Source organism: Sus scrofa, chromosome 17, assembly GCF_054392235.1.
Source record: "Sus scrofa isolate SSC_HxYL_T2T_F1_AM1 chromosome 17, Sscrofa_HxYL_maternal_Yorkshire_Landrace_v2.0, whole genome shotgun sequence".
Taxonomy (NCBI): Eukaryota; Metazoa; Chordata; class Mammalia; order Artiodactyla; family Suidae; genus Sus; species Sus scrofa.
This window is the reverse complement of record NC_139399.1, coordinates 31,031,506-31,049,928: the sequence shown is the minus strand read 5'-3', so window position 1 is coordinate 31,049,928 and position 18,423 is coordinate 31,031,506. Positions and strand designations below refer to the sequence as shown.

Here is an 18,423-nt window from a genome sequence, read left to right as displayed (position 1 = left end):
AATTTCAAAGTTTGGTTGGAAGCACAAAGGACCCAAAATAGCCAAAGGCATCCTGAGAAAGAAAAATGGAGTTGGAGGAATCAGGCTTCCAGCCTTCAGACTATGCTACAAAGCAACAATCATCAAAACTGTATGGTACTGGCACAAACACAGAAATATAGATCAGTGGAACAGGATACAAAGCCCATAATTACACCCAAGCACCTACAGCCAACTAATTTATAACAATGGAAGCCAGAATATACAATGGAGAAAGGACAGCTTGTTCAATAAGTTGTGCTGGGAAACCTGGACAGCCACATGGAAAAGAATGAAATTAGAACACTCCCTAAGACCATACACAAAAATAACCTCAAAATGGATGAAAGACCTACATCTAAGACCTGACACTATAAAACTCTTAGAGGAAAACATAGGCCAAACACTCTCTGACAGAAACGACAGCAACATCTTCTCAGATCCACCTCTTATAGTAATGGGTGTAAAAACAAAAATAAACAAATGGGACCTAATTAAACTTAAAAGTTTCTGCACAGCAAAGGAAACCCTAAACAAAACAAAAAGACAACCCACAGAATGGGAGAAAATCTTTGCAAATGAATCAACTGACAAGGGATTTATCTCCAAAATTTATAAACACCTTCTGCAGCTCAATACAAAAAACAAACAAACAAACAAACACAACCCCATCAAAAAATGGGCAGAAGATCTAAACAGACAGTTCTCCGAAGAAGACATACAGATGGCCAAGAAACACATGAAAAGATGTTCAACATCACTCATTGTTAGAGAAATGCAAATCAAAACCACGATGAGGTACCACTTTACACCAGCCAGAATAGACATCATCAAAAAGTCTACAAATAAATAATAAGTGCTGGAAAGGGTGTGGAGGAAAAGGAACCCCATCACACTGTTGGTGGGATTGTACATTGGTGAAACCACTGTGGAAAACAGTATGGAGATTCTTCAGAAAACTGAAAATAGAACTACCATTTGATCCAGCAATCCCACTCCTAGGCATCTATCCAGAGAAAACCATGACTCAAAAAGACACATGTATTCCGATGTTCATTGCAACACTATTTGCAATAGCCAAGACATGGAAACAACCTAAATGTCCATCGACAGAGGAGTGGATCCAGAAAAAGTGGTACATATACACAATGGAATATTACTCAGCCATTAAAAGGAATGCAATACCAGCATTTTTAGCAACATGGATGGACCTAGAAATTATCATGCTAAGTGAAGTCAGTCAGACAATGAGACACCAACATCAAATGCTTTCACTGACGTGGAATCTGAAAAAAGGACAGAATGAACTTCTTTGTAGAACATATACTGACTCACAGACTTTGAAAATCTTATGGTTTCCAAAGGAGACAGTTTGGGGGGTGGGGCATGCACTGGGGTTGTGGGATGGAAATCCTATAAAGTTGGACTGTGATGATCATTGTACAACTATAAATGTAGTAAATTCATTGAATAATTAAAAAATAAAAAAATAAAATATGTGAGACTTAAAAAAAAAGAAAACTATGAAGAAATGTTTCAGTCTTCACTGTGTTACATATTTATTATAATTACATGAAGGGTAAAAAATCAAAAATAATTAACATCTTACCTCCTATACAAAGTTGTCTTTTATGATTGATTGAATGAAGTCACTGCACTATCCCAACACAAATAAATTATATTCTACATTTACACTGAAGTTCTGATCGCCATTTAATATTATTTACATTAATCTGAATTATAGTATTTGTTATTTCTCTTATTTCAACATGTATGCTTTAACAGTGCTTTTAAGGTGGTGATCTATTTTTTTTGTGTGTGTGAATAAGACATGAAATTCATCCAAATTCTAACAAAAAAAGGGAGAATTACAAATAAAAATACTTAAAAGAAAATTACATAAAATTATATATTTGGGGAAGAACTACACAATTATCAGAGTATTGACTAAGATGATATGACCAATACAGTTTTGCAATATATTCATAACCCTGAAGACTTACTGAAATAACCAAATGCCTATGAAAATCATCTTTAGACGTACATTGCAAAACATTTTAATGTGCGTACATAATTTTTCTCTTATTTTTTTTCCTCTCACATTATTTTTTCCCTTAAATTCATGTGCAGAACAATTGGTTGGTAATTTTTCGACCTCATGTTGGGAAATATTGGTGTCTAGTCATTTGTTGTTATCAAAAACATTGATCCTTAATGAAGAGTCATTTCAAAATTTTAGTGTTTTTTTAGCTTGGTAATTTTTTTTCTAATTTCGCATGTACTTATTGAGCATTGCTATTAACCAAGTGTTGGTTAAGATGCTAGGAGAGATGCAAAGAATAAAAGGACATGTCTCTACCTTCTAGGTGTCCATAATTAACAGGTATCACAGGTGGGGAAAGAACTAGTCATAATTCAAAACAAGATATGGATAGGTTTATACTCAAATGATAAAACTGCAGTACAATCACAGGAAAGAGAAAGTGACTAAGATGATCAGCAAGGGGTACTGGGAAGGGCACATTTCAGATGAACCTTAAGGAAGCTGGGAAAGCAAGTAGAGCATGGAAAAAGGCATACAGCTTAGAAAGCACAGACTGGTGTGCCTGGAAGAGATTATGCAAAAAGGAAGGCTAGAAAATGTGACTAGGTTGGGTTAGTTTGGTCCTTTGCTATGAGGCATTCACTCATTTTTCACACAGTAAGGACCAGTCAAAAGTTGCTGAGACCTGGAACTGAAAGTATCAAGCCTATGTTTTAAGAAAATCATTGTGGTAGCAATGAAAAAAAAAAAAAAAAAGGTAAAGTGTATCAAAAAGCAGGGAAGGAAGAAAAAAAAAATCCAAATGCCCAAACTACCTCTCAGGTATTAGGAAGATATGAATTGAAAGATGCAAAGTAAAAGAGCAGGTGTACTTCCTGAAGTTATTGCCATCAGAAAGGGAAGTAGAGCTATTCCCTTCCAGCCCCAAGTTAAGGGCAGGAGTGGAGGCAAGCTGTATGCAAAGAGGGACAGTCAGATATGAAATCAGATGATTTCATTACGAAGGCCATACGTCTATACATGTAGACGTATAATTATACACACACATTACATAGACACATGCACACACAATTGTATGTATGCATGTATGAAGGTGTGTACCTATGTATGTAAATAGCTCAGGATGGATGTGACCTTAATGCTATAAATGGACCAAAATTGGTCTATATAGTGTTTACAAAATATGATCCAAGTAGGCAGTTACTTGGCTTTCAAAACTGCCTTATGATTAATGAAGGTAGTTGAAGCATACCTTATTTTAGGGAGAGTGTGATGTATTTAAGGACCTTAAATCAAGGAGCAGATGTTTTCCTTGATTCTTTCACATATAAGATTCTTGTACTCCAGCAACTTGCCTCACCTTTGACCTCATCCATTTCCTCCTGAGACTATGTTTCAAACAACCAGCTCTTTCCAGCCCAGCCTCACTTTTGAGCAGAGAACACCATGGTCATGGAAGGTATTTTACTACCAGTATTAGTGGATGTTAGAGGAGTTTAATTTCTTGAATAATAAGTAAACTCAGGATCTCATAAAATTAATGAGGCTTCCCAAATAAATCAAGTCTTTCCAAATAAAACACTACATTATTCAAGGAATAAGCTAGCCCCTCCCTGGCCAACAGTTTCCATCTCTGTTATGCATATTATAGTATTATGCACACCGTTTTGAAAACTAGAAATGAACAAAGGAAAACTTTGAATATTTTGAAGGGAATAATATTCTAAAGTATTGATTGACCAGTATGATTTTTCTCTATTTCTATGAGCCCCTTGCCACTGAAATATCAAAGTTGTTCTACCCCAGGAGATTCAAGAAAAAGTTGAAATGGCACACTACAGGGTTATAGGTAGACTGGCCAGCCACACTATTGAGAGGGATGTAGAGGTCACTGTTAACCATTAGGCCAGGACAGTAGCCACATTCTGGACTGTTCTGGATGCACCTGCATGTATGTTCTCTCTAGGTATAGGGAGCTACATGAATAAAACTATAGGATCTTATAGTTACATTTCTTGTACATGTGAGTTTGTGGACTGTGTTCATTCCCACATGCATATTTTGCTCAACAACACTTCCTTTTAGTTACTGAGTAAATAATTGAGCTTGCCTCTTCCATGGAGAGAGCAGAAGAGGGACCGTTCTTCCTTTTTAGCATTCAAGTGGCTCACACTTTATTTGCAAAATGCACCAAAATCTCTCAGGAGTTAATCCCCGACCACTGGAAGGTCAGCTGCAACCCTGTCACTAGATGCTACTTGCATATGTGACCGCCAGATAACTGGAAATGACTTGGTGCTGTGCCTTACATTTCCTCAGGAATTTCCCCAGACAGTCTCAGATGTGCCAAGGTGTATTGACACAGCTGTATTTTCAGACTTTCCCACACCTGCTCTCTCAGGTCTCAGACAGCGCGATTAATTTCAGAGTCACGTTTTCCCTCCCGCACCAATATTAGGCAAATCCACATGACTTTTCCCCCCTAATACCTTCTGTTTGGAACACAAAGAATAAAAACAAAATTATCTGAGCTGAGACAGCTTTTGCATCCTTAGCTCATCCCAAGGTATAAGCCAGGATAATTATGGAGAGACATATGTTGATGGTAATAAAGCAGTTATGTATGTTCACTATCTGTTTTGAAGATTAACTGTCTACCACATTGCAGTGTTTAAGCATGAGACCATTTCAGCTTTAATACATGCTCCCCAACCCCCTCTGCACCATAAAACATAGTCTAGAAAAAGACACAATTTACATAACTTACAACCAGAGGATTTCACTAATATAAACAATTCTGGTGCCTAACAGTTGGCACCCAAAAAGACAATTTATGAACTTCCTGTTCCTCCCTGCTGCCAAATCCAGGGTGACATGTTCATTGCTTTCCTCATAAAATCTAGGATTGCTTCTGCAAGAGCAAGAACAAGGACTTTTTATTTCATTTTTATAAGCATGGATGAGCAGATGAAATGCAGAGGGGCCAAAATGAATACTAAGTTTCAGTCTGTCAGATTCCAAAATGACAAAGACATTAAGCCTCCATATCATAGCCGCTAACATGATCACTAGAACATTGTCAAGATTTAGGGATGCTTTTGTTTTTATTTACTTATTTATTTATTTATTTATTTTTTAAGGCCATAAGCATATGGAAGTTCCTGGGCTAGGGGCTGAATCGGAGCTGCAGCTGCAGGGGTGCACCACAGCAACACTGGATCGGAGCTGTGTCTGTGACCTATACCACGGCTTGTGGTAATGCTGGATCCCCAACCCACTGAGCAAGGCCAGGGATTGAACCTACATCCTCAGGGAGACTATGTCAGATTCTTAACCTGTTGAGAATAAAAGAGAACTCCTAGGGGTGCTTATAAAGTACAAACTCTGATATGTTCCAACTCCTACGATTAGGCTAAGGTTAAAGACATCTGGAATCTAATAAATGGCACAAATGAACCTTTCCACAGAAAAGAAAATCATGGACATGGAGAACAGACTTGTTGTTGCCAAGGGGGAGGGGGAGGGAGTGGGATGATTGGCAATTTGGGGTTAATAGATGCAAAATATTGCCTTTGGAATGGATAAGCAATGAGATCCTGCTGTATAGCACTGGGAACTGTATCTAGACACTTATGATGGAGAATGATAATGTGAGAAAAAAGAATATATATATGTATGTGTGACTGGGTCACCTTGCTGTACAGAAGAAAATTGACAGAATATTGTAAACTAGCTATAATAGAAAAAAATGAAAATTATTATAAAAAAAGGCATACCCACAAGACCCCTCTGCTCAAACCACTGAATAACCATTAGCACTTAAGTAAATCTAAATAAATAAACAAACAATCCAGGTAACTGGAGTTCAAGTATGTTAGGAACTGAAGACAGAGCTCTTTTGTATGAGGAAATGAATGACTCATTCCAACTTATTCATAACTCCCAAGACACCAATTTTTATCACTGAAATATGTTATGTAAATTATATCAAGTGATTCAGCCACTACCTTAATAACATACTCTACATAAAATAAACATATTAAATGTCGTGCTTATTAGGACCTTCAATATATGCAATAACAGCAAAAAATAGCAACACGGATAGATTTTTGAAGATTGAGTTGTTTGAAAATTAAGCTCATTCTTTAAAAAATATTTGAAATCAATCTAGCTGAGCAAATAATATTTCTGTAAAGATTAAAGAATCTATAGCATGAAAAACCCAGCATATTCACTTGATAGAGCTTCTATTCCTGGAATTTTACACTGGAGAGCTAAGAAAGAATAATTTAAGTCTATAATAGTCCATTATGAGACATTCCACATGCATAAATTCTCAATATTTCATAAATACTGTAAGTATGAAAAAATCATTCATGTCTTACATTTAGAAAATGGACCCTTGTGGAATATTGCCTTTTTCAACCTCAGCAAACATAAGTTAAATATTTATAAAACAAAATTTATTGAAACTATTTCAATTCTTGCGGGAGAAGAATAGACACTTAAAAAGAATCAGCTCTTGAACTTAGTAGTTTTACATGTATTAGCGGTACCTATGCATAGGCAATAGCACTCTATAGGAATATTAAAACTGATTTCCTGGTTTTCAGCTCACACCAGAATATCTAAACACAGGCTGAAGTTAATCTTATCAGAATGATATAACTAACTGATTGATGCTATCAACATTGATTGGTTTCAGTTTTTAAAAGAAAGAACTAAGAAAGAAAACTAAAAATACTACTGCTCAGAAATCCTCAGCAGCTATGTATAATGAACAGAAAATTACAACAACATAGAAAGGGACAAAATAAGATTTTCCTCAATCAACCCCTTCCCTTTCTCGAGAAGCAAACACCATTAACTTTTGTTTCATTCTTTAAAAAAAAAAAAAAAGGAGAAAAAGTTTACCTAACAAATGCAGGTAAATGTGCACATTTTCACGTTCAACCTTTCTATAACGTGACTTTAAAATTATACCCTAAAACAAACAAACAAACAAACAAAAAAACCTTGGAGTTCCCGTCGTGGCGCAGTGGTTAATGAATCCGACTAGGAACCATGAGGTTGCGGGTTCGATTCCTGCCCTTGCTCAGTGGGTTGACGATCCGGCGTTGCTGTGAGCTGTGGTGTAGGTTGCAGACGCGGCTCGGATCCTGCGTTGCTGTGGTTCTGTGGTTCTGGTGTAGGCCAGTGGCTACAGCTCCAATTCTGGGAACCTCCATATGCCGCGGGAGCAGCCCAAAGAAATAGCAAAAAAAAAAAAAAGACCAAAAAAAAAAAAAATTATACCCTTATAGGCATATCACATATCTCATTTTATTGCACAAATACTGCATCTTTTTTCTTTTTCTTTCTTTCTTTCTTCCTTTCTTTCCTTCCTTCCTTCCTTTTCTTTCTTTCCTTCTTTTCTTTCTTTCTTTCTTTCTTTCCTTTCCTTTCTTTCTTTCTTTCTTTCTTTCTTTCTTTCTTTCTTTCTTTCTTTCTTTCTTTCTTTCTTCCTTCCTTCCTTCCTTCCTTCCTTCCTTCCTTCCTTCCTTCCTTTCCAAAACTATCAGCTTCATCTTTCCAGTATCATTTGCTTACTACATGCATCTGTCACATTTTGGTAATTCTTGCAATGTTCCAAACTTTTTCATTATTCTTATATTTATTATGGCAATCTGTGATCACTGATGTTACTACTGCCAAAGATTATGTTTCATTGAAGCCTCAGATGATTGTTAGTATTTTTTAGCAATAAAGTATTTTTTAAAGCCTGTACACTGTTTTTTGACATAATGCTATTGTATACAATAGACTACAGTACAGTGTAAACATAATTTTATATCCAATGGGAACCCAAACACACTTTATTATGATATCTGCTCTACTGCAGTGGTCAGGAACAGGCCACACTTAAATTTATAGTACTTATATTCAAACTCCCAAGGCAGGTCATTAGAGTTCACATTCTCACAACTTCTCAATATACTGCCTCTGGGGATTTTCAAATTCAATTATTTGCCAATCATATGGGTATCAAAATTATATCTTTTTTGTAATTTGTATTTTTATATATTTTGGCTTTTCTTCTGAAAGAGGTTGAACACCTATTTTTGTGTTTTACACCTGCGTATTTTTCATTACTTATAAATTTACTACTCATGTCCTTTGTCCATTTTTCCATGGTTATTTTTGTCTGTGAGATATTTTTTAAAAATTAATGAGCCTTAATCTGACTTATGTGAATAGTTTTCTCTAATCTGCCATTTGTATTTTGCCCCTTCTCAAATGTTTTCTCCCCAAAGATTTTGTTTTCTAACAAGATTTATGTAGTAAAGTTTATTGATCTTTTCTTTTTTATTTTATTATTATTTTTTTTAGGGATACATCCATGGCACATGGAGTTTCTCAAGCTAGGGTTTGACTTGGAGCTGTAACCACTGGCCTATGCCACAGCCAAAGCCCCAGCCACGCTAGATCTGAGCCATATCTGCAATCTACACCACAGCTCACAGCAATGCTGTATCCTTAACCCACTGAGCGAGGCCAGGGATCAAACCTATGTCCTCATGGATGCTAGTCAGATTTGTTTCTGCTAAGCCACGATGGGAATTCCTGATATTTATAAATTCTGGATGCTATACCTTTTTAAGAAAGCTTCTCTCTGCCAAGATTATAAATACCTTTAGTAATGCTTTAAAATTTTTTATATGCTTTTTTTTTTTTTTTTTTTTTTTTTTGTCTTTTTAGGGTGGTACCCACGACATACGGAGGTTCCCAGGCTAGGGGTCAAATTGGAGCTGTAGCTGCTGGCCTATGCCACAGACATAGCAACTCGGGATCTGAGCCGTGTCTGTGACCTACACCACAGCTCATGGCAATGCCAGATCCTTAACCTACTGAGCAAGGCCAGAGATCGAACCTGCAACCTCATGGATACTAGTTGGGTTCATTAAACCACTGAGCCATGACAGGAACTCCAATAGGCTCTTTTTCATGTTAATACTTTCTTCTGTTTGGAATTTATTTTGATAACATAACATAGGGATTCAGTTTTATCTTTTTTCTGCAACGGTTAACAAGTTGTTCCCCACTATCTACTGAATAATATTTTTTCTCAATGATCCAAAAATGATACTATTTTGTCATGAGTTAAATGTTAGAAACACACAGCTGTGTTTGTGACCCTCTCCTTCACTATTCTCCAGTAGCAGTGCTTAGCCTCGCCCTTTAATCACAGCTTCACCACGTTAAATCATTAGGTGATTTGTTTCTGTCTGTGAGTTTGTCTCCTGACTCATTTATTTCTTCCCCTTTGGTTCCCCCAAAATTCCATCTTTATGCTTAAAATGTAAATGAAAGCATGTTTTAGTGGCATCCATTTATACCCATTTTTTCCCTGAAACATAATGTGTTTTTGTTTCTTCAGATTTAACTGTTCATTCATTCCATAAATTTTATTTTCTTAATTTGCATGTAATCAATTTACATCTCACCCATGATAAACTTGGGCAGGCTGGCCTAGAACTTCTATTTGTAAATCATGATCTGGGTCAGTTCTTTTGATTCCCTTCTCACCCTAGCTGAGATTTATTCAGCTCCCTCTAAATACTAGTTTGATGTCTGCTCACAGTTGTGGCCGATGACAAGGAGTAGAGTGTGGAAGCTGATCAGTCTTGGTTGTGGGCGATTTGGATTAGTATTTTGGGGCTTGACTGTCATCTTCTCTCTGGTTTTGTTAATCCTCTTAGGTGAGGATTTGTTTCTCTCTTTTGGGAATCAAATTAGTGCCCATGGCTTCAGGTGGCTTCCCCTACATGGTAGAGGGTCCCTGAGCCTCTCCTCCCATCAGGAGTTCCTCAGGAGGTAAGTTAGTCCAATTAACTTCGCTCTTTCCAACAGCTGATCTATCTCCTCTCTCCCACGCACTAGAGATGACACTGAGGCCATAGATAGGCTGAAGACAACATCACATTATCTATGCTTTCCACTTCATTCCTGCTCTTTGTCCAAAGTATTTCCTCTTTTTTCTTCTGATCAGCTAAAACCTTGTTTATTGCTGAAAATAATTAGCTCTGAATGTTTATGACCATTCTGCTTTTTATCCCCAACTTTCATGCCAGCAGGGGGACACCCAGTCAGAACTCCAGAAATGACTCTCTCCTGAGAGTGACAGCCACCCTTATGGAAATTTCCATGGGGCTGCTCCATTAGCTTCTCTACAGTTGGTAGGGGGGAGTTTTTTAGGACTTTATTTCACTCACATCACCTCTATTTGGTTTATGTGGAGAGCACTGTAGGAACACAGAGCTGATTGCTAAAGGCACCACACTGACTCTGGGACTCAAGCCTATCTCCTTGGCCAAAACTAGTTTTTTCCACTCTTTTGAAATTTTGACTTTTTTCACCCTTGGTTTGTATGTTTGTATGTATGTATGTGTGCATGTATGTATAGATGAAAGGACTTCTAAGAGTTGATTTTTTTTACATTTTCTTTCTTTTATTAGAGCGTAGTTGATTTACAGTGTTTGTGTCAATTTCTGCTGTACAGCAAAGTCACCCAGTCTCTCCCTCTCTCTCACACACTCACACACATATATACACATTCTTTTTCTCATACTATCTTCCATCATGTTCTATCACAAGAGACTGGATATAGCTCCCTGTGCTGTACAGTAGGACCTCAGTGCTTATCCATTCTAAATGTAATAGTTTGCATTTTCTAACACCAAACTCCCTATCCTTCCACATCCTCTCCCCTCCCCCTTGGCAACCACAAGTCTGTTCTAAGAATCAGTTTTTAATTGTTTGTGATATCCATGCCATTGATTTAGGGAAAATACTATTTTGAGACTCAGCTTCACTTGGCCATTGAAAAACCAGAAGATAATTTAACCAGATTGTTAAATTATTAATTTATTACTAATACACTTATGTTGACTTTTAGAAATGTTATTTTAAAATATAGTATGAATCCCACATAATTTATTTTATTTAATTTTATAAATATTCCTAGACAAACAGGAGTTAAATTGAAATGAGGTGGAATGAGAACTGCTATGTCCTAGGGATCTCTGCCCTTCACTTCTTTCTGCCCCTCTTCGTGTGACAGAAATTAATTCTCCCCATGAATTTTATCCTCCTGGGTAACCCTATGTTAACCAGATACCCACGGAGATGGTACAAAAGCAGCCACAAAGGGCAGAGGGAGAAAGGCCACAAATCTTTTAGGTCTAGCACCTGAATCTCACCGGGCCTATTCTGGCTTTTGGACAGAAAGAACCTGTTTTCCATAAATTTAAGTTACAAAATGAAGATGTGGAGTTCCCATCGTGGAGTAGCGAAAACGAATCCGACTAGGAGCCATGAGGTTTCGGTAACTACCTCGCCTCGTTCAGTGGGTTAAGGATCTGGTGTTGCTGTGAGCTGTGGTGTAGGTTGCAGACACGGCTTGGATCTGGCGTTTCTGTGGCTCTGGCGTAGGCTGGAAGCAACAGCTCCAATTGGACCCCTGGCCTGGGAACCTCCATATGCTGCGGGTACAGCCCTAAAAGGTAAAACAAAGAAAGAAACAAAAAACAAAAAAATGAAGATGAAACCATAGTAACCAGTAATAGTGAGGAGCATGGGTTTGACACTCACCAAAGCCTACCTTGGAGATTCATTCTGAATACAAACAATTTGGAATGATTAAACACAGTTGATACATAAAATCTAAATTTGTTATCAAATAATAATTATAGAAATCACCAAAGGATTCAGTGAAATAGTCTTTTCTTCACTGAATTTAAAATAGAAATTGATTTTTTAAATTGAATTAAAATAGAAAAGTTGACTACAAATTTTCAGGCATTGTTCTGTGTTATGTAAGCCACACCATGTAAATCTGTGTATTTTATTGAGGTAGTAGGAGGGGGAAGGGAAAAAAATCCCATCCTGTTAGTGGAAGTCTGCACTTTTTACAATATGGGGATGATATTTCTAAGTATTTCAAAATTCAGACATATCAGTGAAGAACTGAAAGAAGTCTCCCCAAACCAGGATATGTTTATTTCTAAGGATTAAAAGTATAATACTAAGAACATAATCATTGTCTCCAGTTTTCTCCAATTCATATATTAAATATAGGTTTAAGCCTTAAAATACCTTTCTAAAATAAGTTATATTAGTCAGACAGATCATCTAAGCATTTTTTCCTACTGAAAACATCTATGTGTAGTTTTGACTCACAAACTTTTTGGGTTTTTTGTTGTTAAAACACAGTAGGAAGGAAAAACTAATTTGAAAAATATACAAAAACAGAAGGATAGATAGTCTTTACTTTGCCCAAACTCTCAAATCCCCAAACTGATAAGAAGCATAAAAAAGATCATAAACCATTTATGATAATAATGGAGATTTTACTTTGTAATCATCTCTCTACAATTAGACATTTTTCAATGAGATGGCAGACAAAAGTAGTTGAAAAAGCATAACCCCCAGCACGAGACAAGCATCCTTCAACAACTGTACTTAAAAGAAATACAGCTAAAAAAAGAGTATAGGATTTAAATTAATAGAAGGAAATGAAATATAATTCAAATATCCTAGGGTTCAAATGCATCATTACCATTCCAAATCAAACTCAAACGTAATTTTGCCTTAGAATAATTACCTCCAAAAGAAGATTATAACATATATCTTTACTACATGTAACCTAAGCCCACAAACCATCACACCTAGAATTTCTTTAGGGGCAATTATAGCATATGATGAAGGCAACTTGATCCTACCTCTGAGAATTAAAGTATAAACTCTCATATTCCATACAGTTATCTTGATTTTGTGGCGAGAAGAAAGGAACTATCCAGGGGAAACACGAGGATATATATAATAAAACACAATTTAATCTTTTGAGAAATGGAACTATTGTTACTCTTTCAGTGGTAATACAAACATTGTAAGTCATGGAAATTTAGAAAGGAGACTCTTTTCTATTGATAGGAGGAAACAATTCCCCAAAATACCAGCCATCTTAAGCCAAATACTGTAAAAACAAGCTTAAAAAGAGAAAATACTTGGCTCTAGTCTAATGCTTCCACTTGCTCTATTCTAAAAATATACACATATTCTTAGGATTAAAACACCTGCTTTAGGAAAAAAAAAAAACTATCTTTGAAAGAAAAACTGGAAGGTTAAGTAATAGGCATCCTCTTCCAGTGAAAAGATATGGTGAATGGTTGGCTGTATTAACTAGAGTTAAGCCAGTTGAAGTAAAACAATACCTGGATGGTTTACATTTTAACTGAGAAAATTAGAAATTGGAATGAGCAACTTTCTAGAATGAGCAATGGATTCTAATTTACAACAACAAAAAAAATCAAAATATATAGAGTAATGTAAATACAGGGTGGTTTGTGTGGCAGTTGGTCTCTGAGATGCCTCTGATGTTCCCTGTTCCCTGGTATTCTCACCTCTATGTAGCTCCTCCCATAATGTACCTGTGTAGTCTGGGTGACCAACAGAATAAGGCAAGACGTGAAGGTGTGTCACCTCTGAGAGAAAGTTATAAAAGACATTGTGGCTACCATATTGATTGTTCTTTCTCCCCCTTCTCCCCCCTGCCTCTTCTCTCCCCCTCCTCTCTTCCTTTTATCACTCACTCAGGAAGAAGCCAACTGTATGCTCTGAGTAGCCTATGTATTGGCCTATGATGGAAAAAACTACAACCACCTGGCAACGGCCATATGCATAACCTGGAAAGTGGACCCTCCAGCCCCAACCCATCATTCAGATGGCTGTTGACCCATCAGCAGCTGGAGTGCAATCCAGGAGAGAGGCTCTGAGCCAGAATCACTCAGCTAACGTGCTCCCCAATCCCCAAATGCTAAAAGCTGTGTGAAATAATATTTATTGTTGTTTTAAACAACTAAGTTTGGAGGTAATTTGTTATGTAGCTCCTTACAATATGTTTTGCACAATGTTTTCCTCATTTCTCAGGGGATAGCTTTGGTTGACCTTGAGGTAATCTTTTGGAAGTTTAGTGTCCTCTTTGTAGCATCTATTCCCCTACACCAAACACCTTTCTTCTACTGCATTCACCAAAGATCGCAACTTGCCCTTTCACCAGAATGGGCAGGTTGCCATCTTTGGTTCAAGAGTGATTTCCTGATTGGAAACCAAATTAGGAAAGTTTTCTTCGTTGCCAAGATGTTTCCCATGTAAAATATTAAACATTCCCTTTGGAAATAACAACAACAAAGCTTCAAAATTTTATGTCCAAAAGCAAGGAGTGATCTGTCCTAGATGCAGCTAATAAGGGAATAGACTGCATATAGACAATTTCGAATCAAGGAGACCAGGGAGTTCCCCTTGTGGCTCAGCAGTTAACGAACCCGACTAGGATCCATGAAGATGAGGGTTCAGTCCCTGGCCTCACTTAGTGGGTTAAGGATCCGGCGTTGCCGTGAGCTTTGGTGTAAGTTGCACCAAAGATCCTAGATTGCTGTGGCTGTAGCGTAGGCCAGCAGCTGTAGCTCCAATTCGACCCCTAGCCTAGGAACTTCCATATGCTGTTGGTGTGGCACTAAAAAGCAAAATAAATAAATAGATAAATACTAAATAAATAAAATAAAATAAATGAACTAAACTAAGATTGCTTTGCTCTGCTTTTTATTAGCAATACACCCTAATAATTCTAAACAATGTCAGTAATAGAATAGCCTCTTACCCAAAATCTTTTGTTGATCCAAGCTGTAAAAAACCGTTACCAGTTACTAAGCTTAAAAGTAGAAACTTAAAAAAAAAACTTATCTTTTTATCTATAAGAAGTAATTCATAGAAATCTCAGTTACATAGCCAGCCTAAGACCCATGTGAACTCAGCTACCTATATCTGCTTTGAGATTAAGTTCATATCTCTTTGTAATTATGCAAGTTTGTTTCAGGCAGTTTTTGTCTATATATACTACATATTTCTACTTTTAAGCAGAAGAATCATAATAAACAATAATAACATGATTGCAAAGACAAATAAATAGGTTTGAGATACTTTGAATTACTTTAATTATGTCATTCTATTTGAATTCTTGATGTTTTTTATTTTGTTGGATATTAAGGAGTAAACTGGTGCAACCTGAAAGATTTTACAATTTGGAAAAAAAATGAAAATTTTGGTTCAAATAGAAAATAATTTACTAATAAATAATTTAATATTTTCACATTTTAAAATTTATTACTTAAAGAAAGTTCATTAGTTATAAACAATAGAACAAGTCAACTATTTTACATCTACTGTGAATGCTATTATAATTCAAAATACATAAAATTATAGTAATTAAAACACTATAGTATTAAATCAATTAAAACAGACACATAGATCAATGAAGCAGAATAGAAAGCTCAGAAATAAACCCATCTGTATATAGTCAATTTCCAGAAAAGGAAACAAAGAATATACAATGGGAAAAGGACAGTCTCTTCAACATATTTTCTTGGGAAAATTTTGAAGAGCCACATTCAAAAGAAAAACAAAAAACGAAAAACAAAAAATGGGACCACTGTCTTACTCTATGTACATAAGATTAACTCAGAATGGATTAAAGATTTCAACATAAGACATGAAATCATAAAACTCCTAGAAGAAAATGTAAGTGGTAATTTCCAGGACAGCAGTCTTAGTGATAATTTTTCAGATTTGATGCCAAAGGCAAAGGCACAAGTGCAAACATTAACAAGCAAGATTAAAGCAAACTAAAAAGCTTATCCACAGCAGAGGAAACTTTCAACATAATATTTGTGAGTCATATATCTAATAAGGGATTAATATTCAAAGCACAGAAAGAACTCATGCAACTCAATAGCAAAAATCCAAACAAATCCAATTTAAACTGTGCAAAGATCTGAGTAGAAACTTTTCCAAAACCAATATACAAATGGTCAACAGGTACATGAGAAAATCCTCTAATCACCAATTATCAGGGAAATGTAAATCAAAATCGCAATGAGATATCACCTCACATCTATCAGAATGGCTAATATCAAAAGATAAGTGATAACATGTTGGTGAGAATACAGAGAAAAGGGAATCCTTTTGCATTGTTGGTGGGAATTTAAATTGTTTACAGGTGCTATGGAAAACAGTTATGGAATTTCCTCAAAAAAAATTAAAAAATATAACTACCATGTGTTTCAGCAATTACACTTGTGGATATTTATCTGAAGAAAATAAAAACATTAGTGCAAATGATATATGCACCCCCATATTCACCACAGAATTATTTTCAATATTCAAGATGTGCAGACAACGTAAATGTTCATTAGTGGATGGATAAATAAAATGTGTTTTATACACACACACACACACACACACACACACACACACACTATGGAATATTATTCAGTCATAAAAAAGGAATGGAATCTTGCCATTTTTGACAACATGATGGACCTCAAGGGCATCATGTTCAGTTAAATAGCTCAAAGACAAATTCTATATAATTTTTCTTATATGTGGAATCTTAAAAGAAAAAGAGCTCTTAGATACAGAGAACATATCCATGGCTGACAGAGGCAGGGAATGGTAAGCGAGTGAAATAAAGTGAAGAGCTCAAAAGATAGAAACTTCCAGTTATAAAATAAATTGGTCCTATGAATATAGTTGGTCCAGTATAGTTAATAATACTGTATTATTTATTGCATATTTAGAAGTTGCCAAGACAGTAAATCTTAAAACTTCTCATCAGAAGAAAAAAAAAGATCCCTACAACGACAAACTGTAACTATGTATGGTGATGGACACTGACTAGACTTACTGTGGTGATTATTTTGCAATATATACAAATATCAAATGATTATGTTTTATACCTAAAACTAATTTAGCATATGTCAATTATTCCTCAATTTAACAAAGTACTCATACATATTAAAAAAAACTAAGAGACATTGGAGTGCTTACTCTTTCTTTCCCATGCACAGGAAGAGGTCATGTGAGCATATAATGATTAAGAGTCCTCAGAACAAAACTACTTGCCAAGACCTTGATCTTGGACTTCTAAGAAGTAAGAACTGTGAGAAATAAATTTCTGCTCTTTGAAACACAAAACCAAAAACAAAAGTGAAAATAACACTTGTTAACAAGGTTGTGAACAAACTAGAATCCTGGCACAGTGCTAGTGCAAATGTAAAATGATGCAGTTACTATGGAAAACAGTCTGGCATATCTTCAAAAAGTTAAACACAAAGTCACTATGTGACCCCAAAATTCTACTCTGAGGTATATACTCAAAAGAATTGAAAAATGTATGTTCAAACAAAAACTTATACACACAAATATTCAAAGAAGAACTGTTCATAATAGCCCAAGAAGTACAAATATCCCAAAAGTCCATTGACTGATGAATAGATAAACAAATACGGTATATCCATACAATGGAATATTATTCAGCCATAAAAAAGAAATGAGATACTCATACTTGCTGCAATACGGTTGAACCTTAAAAACATTACACTAAGTCAGACATGAAAGACCACATATTATTTAATTTATATGAAATGTCCTGAAAAGGCAAGTCCCATAGAGACAGAAATTAGATAGCTAGAGGACAGAAGGAAAAGGAATGGGGACTGTCCACTAACGGGTGTGGGGTTTATTTGGGGGTGATGAAATGTTCCACGCCTAGAAAGTAGTGTTGGCTACATAACCTTGTAATTATACCAAAAAAATATAAATAAATAAAAAATAAAACCCACTGATTTGTTCAATTTAAAAATAAATTTTAGAGGACTGTAAATTATATTTCAGTAAAAAAAAGAAAAAATTAAGAAAATAATGGTTACCACTGATTATTACAGAAAATAATTTTATCTTGTAGAGAAGAGATAGTTAAAAGCAATCCACTCAGAGTGTCAAAGACATGCAATACGATGTTACTGATGCATCTTCCCTTTCTCTTGACAGCAGAAGCAGTGACATGTTCCCAAACATTCACACTGGTGACAGATTCAATATAAGAGTGTGATAAATGTGGCTGGTTCAATAAATAAATGAAAGAATGAATGGATTCCTCATATTTGTCCAATTTAGTTGTGTAGCCTCACCATTTTTACCCCTACTTTGAAAAGAGGGGCCTTAGTCTAAAGATATCTTAGTAAATTACTACTTTCTACTTACTTAGGATTATTTATGGGATGTGTTTGTTTGGGGGGAAAAGTTTAATGACAATATTTAGAAATTAATATAGCATACTCAGAGATAGTAATTCCAAAGGAAGATGAGGTTTCCCAAAGAAAAATCTACTACAGTTCTATGCAGCCAATGAGAGCTTAATAAATGAGGATCAAATACAACAGAATTAAACACAACTATTTGATTTTTTAATGACTTTAAGTTACAAA

At 35.7% G+C, this 18,423-nt stretch overlaps 1 protein-coding gene across 9 annotated transcripts in view; it reads right to left on the bottom strand.

The window, feature by feature from the left end:
- Positions 1 to 18,423, bottom strand: part of MACROD2 (mono-ADP ribosylhydrolase 2) — a 2,051,375-nt gene that overhangs the window by 951,106 nt on the left and 1,081,846 nt on the right. The gene's annotated exons all lie outside the window — the stretch shown is intronic.